General features: G+C 29.0%; 1 long non-coding RNA gene across 1 annotated transcript; it reads left to right on the top strand.

Moving 5' to 3' along the window:
* The first annotated feature begins 355 nt into the window (after positions 1-355).
* LOC145946810 (uncharacterized) lies at positions 356-2,358 on the top strand. Its single transcript, XR_014427080.1, has 3 exons — positions 356-875; positions 1,381-1,656; positions 2,274-2,358. It is a non-coding gene; the product is annotated as an uncharacterized LOC145946810 (long non-coding RNA).
* The last annotated feature ends 8,060 nt before the right edge of the window (positions 2,359-10,418 follow it).

Below are 10,418 nucleotides of genomic sequence, written 5' to 3'. Positions count from 1 at the left end.
AAAATAATGTAAGACATCACTTTCAAAATTGCAACAAAAGAAGTATTGGCAGACATGTTATGGTACTTGGTAGAAAAGTACAAGCACGGATACACACTAAAGCCAGTGATATGGTTAGAAAATTAATCTTCCCAATTATGAGAGATGACAATGTGTGTAGAATAATAAGATATGATGAGTTAGTGATACTTCGCGCAAATAAATTATGTAATAAATTTAGGAATCAACGCCACCATGATATGATAAGAGCAGAATTAAGACTTTTAGGTCGTTACTTAATTTCTATTAAGAAATTTAATTCAAATATCACTAATTTTGCCTCAATATATTAACCATGCAATTATGATTCATGCATTTTAGCTGCTAAAGATGTAGCTCAATTTAATCCTGATACTAATAAATTTAAAACACCGTCTGTCGCTACACGACTTGGTACGCTCTTAAAAAAATTAGGAAACATATTATGTACTGAATATATAAAAAAAGATGATAATGAGGGTTTAAGAAAGGTAGAAAATTTCTTGAAACTTTTAGAAGAAGATTATGGAGCAACAATAAATAAAATAGCAGAGGAAACTGTAACGCAAAATAAAAGACATAATAAAATTGAATTACCAAATATGGAGGATATACAGAAATTATATAATTATTTAAAAGAAGAAAGAAACATATTGTATAGTGAGCTTATTAAATCTTATAATTACAGTACATGGTTAGAATTATTAAAAATTACGCTTATTTCTATGCAAGTTTATAACAGAAGAAGAGCAGGTGAAATAGAAAAAGTTCTAATAGAAGATTACAAATGTTATAAAAGTGTAGGAGAACACACAGATTCCGAAGTGTACAGTTCATTATCAGAGGCTGGAAAAGAGGTAATATTATTTTAATAATTATTAAATAAATAAATTATTGCGTTAAAATATATTTTATATCTAATAATTTATATTTTTCTTCTTTTAAATTATTTATATTTTATTAATTTTAATACATAAAATTTAAAATACTTTTATTATATTTATTCTATAATAATTTTTCTTTTATGTATTTTTTTCTGTTTGTTGCATTAGGCTATTAAAAAATTCGTTACATTTGATATTAGAGGTAAACTAGGTCGTACAGTTCCCGTATTGTTGCATTCACAATTACAAGATTGCATCGAATTATTACTGCAACATAGATTAAATGCAAAAATAAAATCAGAAAACCCTTACCTTTTTGGCATTCCTGGATACGATAAACATCGATATAAGCATTTGAAAGCGTGCATTCTTATGCGAGACTATTCTTCAAAATGTGGAGCAGCAAAACCTCTTACTTTACGAGGCACCAAACTACGAAAACATATTGCCACAAAATGCATCACACTTAATCTTTCAGAATCGGAAGTTACAGAGTTGGCAAACTTTATGGGTCATGATAAAAGCATACACAAATCGCATTATCGACAGTCAATTCCTGAATTAGATATTCCAAGATTCTCCCGACTTCTAAATCTAGCTATTTTTAATGAGGAAAATGACAATGAAGATGGAGAAATTGAGCAAAATCTTATTTCTGAGAATTTAAATGACTCATCTGAATCCTCTCATTTTGATGATATTGAAATTAACAATAATATACCATCATCAAAAACACCTAAGAAAAAACGAAGCAGTAAGCATATATTTTAAATAATTTTTTGCATTATATAATAAAATTTTTATTTTGTAATTTCTGTTACATTTATAATATATTAATAATATATAATAGCTCTCTTTCTATAAAAAAATAGTAACTGTAATTATTACAATTACTAAAATGATAACTTTTTCTTTAATATTTATCTTAACTAATAACTTTAACATTATTTTAATATGCAAAGTGTCCCAGAGTAAACGTATCAAATGTTACTAGCATATTCTTGAAATCATTTTGAGATGAAAATCCTATAACAAAATATCGAGGCTATAATAAGTTTTAAAACATTAAAAGTTAGCTAGTCATTGCGCTATTCAGTCAACTGTACATCGTACAATAGTAAAGATGATTGAATGACTTTAAATGCTTCTCATTTAAAAACTATTTTAGCCTAAAGATTTTAATATCATAAGATTTTTATTTTAAAATGATTTCAAGAATGTGCTAATAATCTTTCCTGCATTTGATTTTGGACTGCATATTAAGAAAACATTTTATATTACTAATATTTTATTTTATAAATTATACATATGTTTCTTATATAATAATTAGTTGTACTAAGTTATTCAATAAATTAATAATATAATTGCTAGCATCACCATTTGGGCCAACTAAAAGGAAGCGATGGACGCAAAAAGAAATTCAAATAATATTAACAGATTTTTCTCAAGAAATAGAAAAATCATGCTTACCATCTGGAAGAGATATTGAGACTTTAAGACAAAAACATTCATGTCTACAAAAACGCACAGTGCCGCAGATAAAGACATGGCTTCATAATATTATAAGTGGTAAAACAAAAATTCCAAAGATTTAATTAATTTTTATAATATATTATCTTCCCAGAAATATTTTTAATATAAATTTAAATATAAATTATTATTAAATATTCTCAAAATAATAATAACTAGAAGTATAAAATTACTTAAATCAAAAATATTTAGATAAAAAATTTATAAATTTTTATTTTATTTTTAAATATATTAACGTGCTTAATAAAAGAGTTTTTTGCACAAATTTTATACAATTAACATGATAAAATTAAGTTTCTTGTAATTTGGTTTTAAAATATAACTAAGAAAATACAGTTTAAGTACATTTATATGCAAATTTTGTTATAATATATGTGGCTAAACTTTTAGTCTTTTTTATTAGTATGTTAAGCAATAATTTAGTTTTGAAAAAAAGATTCCGGTAATATTCCAAACTATGAAAGAATTTACAGTATTATGAAGAGATTGTTGTAATAGATATAAGATTACAAAATGTATTACAGTTAATAGAAAAATTTTATACCAGATAAGATTTTTATGTATGTTAAACAGTACAATGTAGTACAATATTTTCTGTTGTTAAATCTGCAAACTATTATAATATTAAAAAAGATTCTTTCCTTAAAGTGCTATATAAAACTGTGATACAAGTGATAAGACTGTATTAAGAAAAAGTTAAAATGCATTGTTATGTGATAGGTATAACAAATAAATTATATTTTATAAGATATTGTTATAACAAAATCCCTATAATGTATTACCTCAAAAAAAGAAGTACATCTTTGAGTGTGTATTAATAATAAATTTTATGAAAAATATTTATTAATTATTGTTAAATATTATTATTTATTATTTAGTGATTACTTTTACCTTGTAACAGATGCGATAAGATACGATAAGATATATAATACATTACTAATTAACTAATATTTTGATTAATAATTTACTTACAATCTCAAAATATCTAATATTTCCCAATTTCTTAAAAATACATACATATATGTTTTATTCAGAGTCAAGATTTAAATATTTGATCGTCTTTCTTGTTGCCTAAAAAAAAAGACTTAGAAATGCGGATACTAAAAACGAATTGCATAGAAAAGGGTAGAATAATAATATATAAAAAAAAGAATTAAATTACACGCTGAAATCCTAAGTATAATGTAAGAAATTGTACACAAAAAAATATTAAATATTTCCTTTTTAAATTCATATTTGATTAATTATGATACATTCCTTTTTCTCTCTAGCATAATATTAAAAAAAACAGAATGGAATAGTTTTTTCTTCTCTTTCGGTCCGTTCTCTTTCATGTATTAGTGAGCATTTTAGCATATTATAGAATTCAATGCAAAGAAACAGACTATTAAAATTAAACATAGACAGGTTAAACATTTTCATAATAATAAAAATTATTATTAATTTTCCTTAAATAATTACATTGATAGAGATTTGCCCATCATAGATCATTTAAACCGATAATGCAACATTCTGAAATAAATCATAAAAAAACATACAAAAGAAGAGCTTTGTAAAGTATGTCGATAGTGTTTAGAAAGCCAAAAATATTAAAGATCTTATAAGACAGCAGCTTTCAGATCTATACATAACAGCAAAATGGCAGTTATCAGACCGTTGACTTTTTGACAAGACCGAAATGAAATCTATTTGATTCATTAGTTCGATAGATATTTGTCCATCACGAGACAAAGTAATTTTTAAAATTATTAAACAAAATTCAGTTCCCATAAGTTTGTCATTTAAATCCGCTTTTGTTCCGCAGATTAACTAAGACCGATGTGCAGAATTAATGTTTTGGATCACGTTAAACTAATACTGCAACATGTTTCTAAGCAAACATTAAATGAAACATATAACAGCTTTAGCAGGTATTGGAATTACGCGTAAACGCTGTAGGAATTATATTGTTTTGCTCAATTGGTAGATTTCAGGTCTATACATAACAGCCGAATGGCAGTTTCCGATCCGTTGAATTTTCGACAACAGATGACCTAAATTATTAAGTCTGTTTGATTCATTAATTCGATAGATACTTGTCTATCTGGAAAAAAAGTAATTTTCAAATTATTTACACAAAATTAAGTTTCTATGAATTCTTCATTTGAACCCGATTCCGTTCCGCAGATTAACTAAAACCGATGTGCAGAATTAACGTTTTGGATCACGTGAAACTAATACTGAGACATGTTTCGAAGCAAATATTAAATGAAACATATAACAGCTTTCGCAGGTATTGGAATTACGCGTAAACGATGAAAGAATTATACTGTTTTGCTCAATTGGTAGATTTCAGGTCTATACATAACAGCCGAATGCCAGTTTCCGATCCGTTGATTTTTCGACAATAGATGACCTAAATTATTAAGTCTGTTTGATTCATTATTTCGATAGATACTTGTCCATCAGGAAAAGATGTAATTTTAAAATTATTTATACAAAATTCAGTTTCTATGAATTCTTTATTTGAACCCAATTCCGTTCCGCAGATTAACTAAAACCGATGTGCAGAATTAACGTTTTGGATCACGTGAAACTAATACTGCGACATGTTTCGAAGCAAATATTAAATGAATCATATAACAGCTTTTGCAGGTATTGGAATTACGCGTAAACGCTGAATGAATTATACTGTTTTGCTCAATTGGTAGATTTCAGGTCTATACATAACAGCCGAATGGCAGTTTCCGATCTGTTGATTTTTCGACAATAGGTGACCTAAATTCTTAAGTCTGTTTGATTCATTACTTCGATAGATACTTGTCCATCAGGAAAAGATGTAATTTTAAAATTATTTATACAAAATTCAGTTTCCATGAAATCTTCATTTGAACCCGATTTCGTTCCGCAGATTAACTAAAACCGATGTGCAGGATTAACGTTTTGGATCACGTAAAACTAATACTGCGACATGTTTCGAACCAAATATTAAATGAAACATATAACAGCTTTTGCAGGTATTGGAATTACGCGTAAACGCTGAAAGAATTATACTGTTTTGCTCAATTGGTAGATTTCAGGTCTATACATAACAGCCGAATGGCAGTTTCCGATTCGTTGATTTTTCGACAATAGATGACCTAAATTCTTAAGTCTGTTTGATTCATTAATTCGATAGATACTTGTCTATCTGGAAAAAAAGTAATTTTTAAATTATTTACACAAAAATCAGTTCTATGAATTCTTCATTTGAACCCGAGTCCGTTCCGCAGATTAACTAAAACCGATGTGCAGAATTAACGTTTTGGATCACGTAAAACTAATACTAAGACATGTTTCTAAGCAAACATTAAGTGAAACATATAACAGCTTTAGCAGGTATTGGAATTACGCGTAAACGCTGTAAGAATTATATTGTTTTGCTCAATTGGTAGATTTCAGGTCTATACATAACAGCCGAATGCCAGTTTCCGATCCGTTGATTTTTCGACAATAGATGACCTAAATTCTTAAGTCTGTTTGATTCATTACTTCGATAGATACTTGTCTATCTGGAAAAATGTAATTTTGAAATTATTTACACAAAATTCAGTTTCTATGAATTCTTCATTTAAACCCGATTCCGTTCCGCAGATTAACTAAAACCGATGTGCAGAATTAACGTTTTGGATCATGTGAAACTAATACTGAGACATGTTTCTAAGCAAACATTAAATGAAACATATAACAGCTTTAGCAGGTATTGGAATTACGCGTAAACGCTGTAAGAATTATATTATTTTGCTCAATTGGTAGATTTCAGGTCTATGTATAACAGCCGAATGCCAGTTTCCGATCCGTTGATTTTTCGACAATAGATGACCTAAATTCTTAAGTCTGTTTGATTCATTACTTCGATAGATACTTGTCTATCTGGAAAAATGTAATTTTGAAATTATTTACACAAAATTCAGTTTCTATGAATTCTTCATTTAAACCCGATTCCGTTCCGCAGATTAACTAAAACCGATGTGCAGAATTAACGTTTTGGATCATGTGAAACTAATACTGAGACATGTTTCTAAGCAAACATTAAATGAAACATATAACAGTTTTAGCAGGTATTGGAATTACGCGTAAACGCTGTAAGAATTATATTGTTTTGCTCAATTGGTAGATTTCAGGTCTATACATAACAGCCGAATGGCAGTTTCCGATCCGTCGATTTTTCGACAATGGATGACCTAAATTTTTATGTCAGTTTGATTCACTAGTTCGATAGATATTTGTCCATCACGAGAAAAATAATTTTTAAAATTATTAAACAAAATTCAGTTCCCATAAGTTCGTCATTTGAATCCAATTCTGTTCCGCAGATTTACTAAGACCGATATGCAGAATCAATGTTTTGGATCATGTTAAACTAATACGGCGACATATTTTTAAGCAAACATTAAATTAAACATGTAATAACAATTTAACCACGTTTTGGAATACGTGTAAATGTTGAAAGTATTATATTATTCTTTTCAATTGGTAGTTTTCAGGTCTACATATGGCAATGGTAGTTTTCAGGTCTATATATGACAGTAGTTTTTTAGTCTATAATATGTGGCTGATATCAAATCATTAATTCTCGGCAAAAGATTTCGAAAATTATTAAATTTTGTTAAATAATACTCTGAGTCTTTTTAGATTGTTTATATTCTGAGGAGAAACTATTTTATAATATTAATATTAATTTAGTAAATTTTTTATTTTCTTTTTCATAAAAATAAGTTTAATTATGATTTTTCCTAACTGTTTATTCTTGTTTTTAAACAATAGTCTGAAGAATGTAATGAAAATTATATTTGAAGTATTTTAGAATATATAAGACCTGAAATCTGCCTCAGCATTTAACTTAATTCTGACGAAATGGTGGATTTTAGTACCTACATTTTTTTACATGTAATTTCTATTCCCTCTTAATTAATAATACACTTTAATTATTTATAATATTTCTAATTGACATTATTTTTATGTGAGAGTAAAAAAAATTTAATAGGATAAGTTAATCACTATTTTTTCTTAAGAAAATAAAGAGTCTGAAAGTTGCCTTTTGCCTCAATAAAAATTTAATTAAATGGCAGTATTAAGGACTTATAAGAAAATTACATATATTTTATCAATTTGTTTTTCGTATAATGCAAAATTGATCAAAAACTATTAATAAATATCGAATCAATAACATGCATATGTTAAATAAAGAAAAATTTATCGTTTTAGTTAAAAATAAGATTGACCTGATAACCACCATTCCGTACAAATTTCAATATATATTCAAAAATACTGATTTTTGTTGACTAAAAAGTATTCTAAACATTATTTACTACACTATTATCCATAGAAATCATATGTCTAAGATGCGTCCTGAAAACTACCTTTTGACATACATATATATATATATATATATACGCATATATATACACAAATATATTCATCCGTAATTTTAAGTTAAACTATTGTATTTTCCTTATAACCTCGTATACTCTATATTACTATTCATATGTTATATTTCGTTAAATACCTTCTCTTTATACATATATATATATATATATATAATTTTTTATATAGTCTCAAATACATAAAATATTGTCTTTTTATCTCTAGATTAAAATAAGTTATATTTTGTTAAAAACAATATCATATAACTTCAGTAGTAAAAGGAGAGAAGGAATTTACCTATATATATATATATATATATATAAATATAGGTAAATTCCTTCTCTCCTTTTACTACTGAAGTTATATGATATTGTTTTTAACAAAATATAACTTATTTTAATCTAGAGATAAAAAGACAATATTTTATGTATTTGAGACTATATAAAAAATTATATATATATATATATATATAATTTTTAAATATTATATTATTTATATATATATATATATATATATATATATATAACCAACACGTATACACCAATATTTTAGTTTAATATTCTTCGTAATCGTGAACGTGGAATCATTTTCCATTCTATAGAAAAACTACCTGATCGTCAGTTCCAGTATAACAATGCCAATATATCATCAACTCCAATGGACTCCTGAAATAACAGAAGAAATACGGCAAAGACCCATCGACGGCGTGAGACCACAAGATCACCCTGAAATTTATTTAAAATTGATGGAAATCCGATGTGTCATACAAGCACGGGGGAACATCTATCAAAATACTGAAGACTACTCTAAAATCTGCCAAGAATGTTATAATAAAATACCAACCAAGGAGGAGTATATAACACTACCACCCCACAATCTAGTCCATAAGGACTCAGCAGACAACCAAACAAACTGCACTAAGTACGAAATAATAATCGTACTAATAAAACCTGCAGAAGAATGTATCGAATGTATAGAAGAATTTCTATACGTCAACTACGAACACCTGGTAAACGGATGGGGCCAAGCTGTGTTTCCCAGAGGGAGAGAAGAACAATAAAAGGAAAAAGATTCCACGCGCACCTTACCAGTAATAAAATAAAATAAAAAAAAAATATAATAAAAAAAAAATGTAAGAAAAGAACGAAAGAATAAGGAAGGGGTTTTGGTGGTCGCCTTTTTCTTTCCTCCTTTTCAAAAAAAGAGATACATGTTAACTAAAGGAAACACAATTAACCAACGGATTAAATGTGGTTCTTTCTACCGATATTCACAAATCGCGGCAAGAAAAGAATCGAAAAATTTTATTTCTCTTTTGCAAATGTTGTGTTACACCCCCAACATTTGTCTAAGACGGGGGGTGTTACGTCCTGTGGACTGCACGATTCTTTTCTCCTCCCCGATTTACGCAGATTCGCGTTCCGCGAACATATTAATTATAAGACCGAAATTAGTTATAAGAATTAAACGGAGAAAGACAGTGATTGTGAAACAACTCGATCGGTGAGATTACGAAACCTACACTTTGATCAATAAGTCATAGGTAATGTTGAAATATCACGATCGACACACGCTATCAGTAGACCAAAGATCGGAATTAGGAAAGAACTCTTCATACAAGGAAGCAATACGTTGCGCAAAGGGGATTAAACACCGAACGTATGACTATGAGTCACAAGAAAAGAAGACGCCCTTTGCCCTATAGGAAGGGCAGACGAATAGTATAAAAGCAGCGAATCTTCCAAGAACGCTCTATTAATTCCGCCTACGTCGTGGCAGTTACACACTTCTGGATCCTCGCATTAAACATATATTGTGACCGTCGGAGCTCAACAACCAGCTATCAGTCAACCTACACCTTCGCCCACACCACTCGAAGGAACCAGCGATCCTGAGGATCAACGTATAGCCGCCAACCCGCTCACCAAATAATATACAGCCAACAGTGAGTACTTTCATTCTTCTACGATCACGGAAGTGAATAAATCCCCGGAATCGCGACTAAACTTAATAAGTAGTGGAAATCGCTGCCCGTCGAGCATTGAAACGCGCTCTCCGATTGAAACGGGACGATCAAAAGCCAACGCGAATCTTCAACCGCCTCATAGCACATCAACGTTACACACACACTCATATATAATTGTTTATACATGTCCCTAAATTCAAATGTCTAATTTCTCCGAATATTATTAAGATTTTATTATTTTTTTTTTTGAATAAATGATAATTATTTACATTACGCGAATTTAAAGTCTTATTTAAACCCCTGCGTTCCTTCATATATCCCCCGAGATCGCACAAGGTCCTATCCCGCGTAAAAGGGATTTAATTCCCTTACCGAAAAGGACCGACGAAGGGACCCCTGAAATAAGCCAGGTAAAAGCGACTATCCAGTCGTTGACCTGCAAAAGGGCCAGACAGTCCGTTCGACCCGAAATCACTCCGATTTTTGGGAAAACGCTGTTACGACCTTCGAGCGGCCTTTCCTTCGTGCAGGCCAGGACGTAACAGTGTCATTTTTTAAGATATTTTAATTCTGTAAACGGGTGCTGTTTTGTTACCGTCTGCAGACGTTTGTATTGCTTTCCGTTTTGTTTGTAC

This window comes from Prenolepis imparis, unplaced genomic scaffold (assembly GCF_030444845.1).
Source record: "Prenolepis imparis isolate NDT839.2.m4 unplaced genomic scaffold, iyPreImpa1.0 SCAF_22, whole genome shotgun sequence".
NCBI classification, from domain to species: Eukaryota; Metazoa; Arthropoda; class Insecta; order Hymenoptera; family Formicidae; genus Prenolepis; species Prenolepis imparis.
The sequence above is the reverse complement of the archived record's forward strand: the minus strand, read 5'-3'. Positions and strand labels throughout refer to the sequence as shown.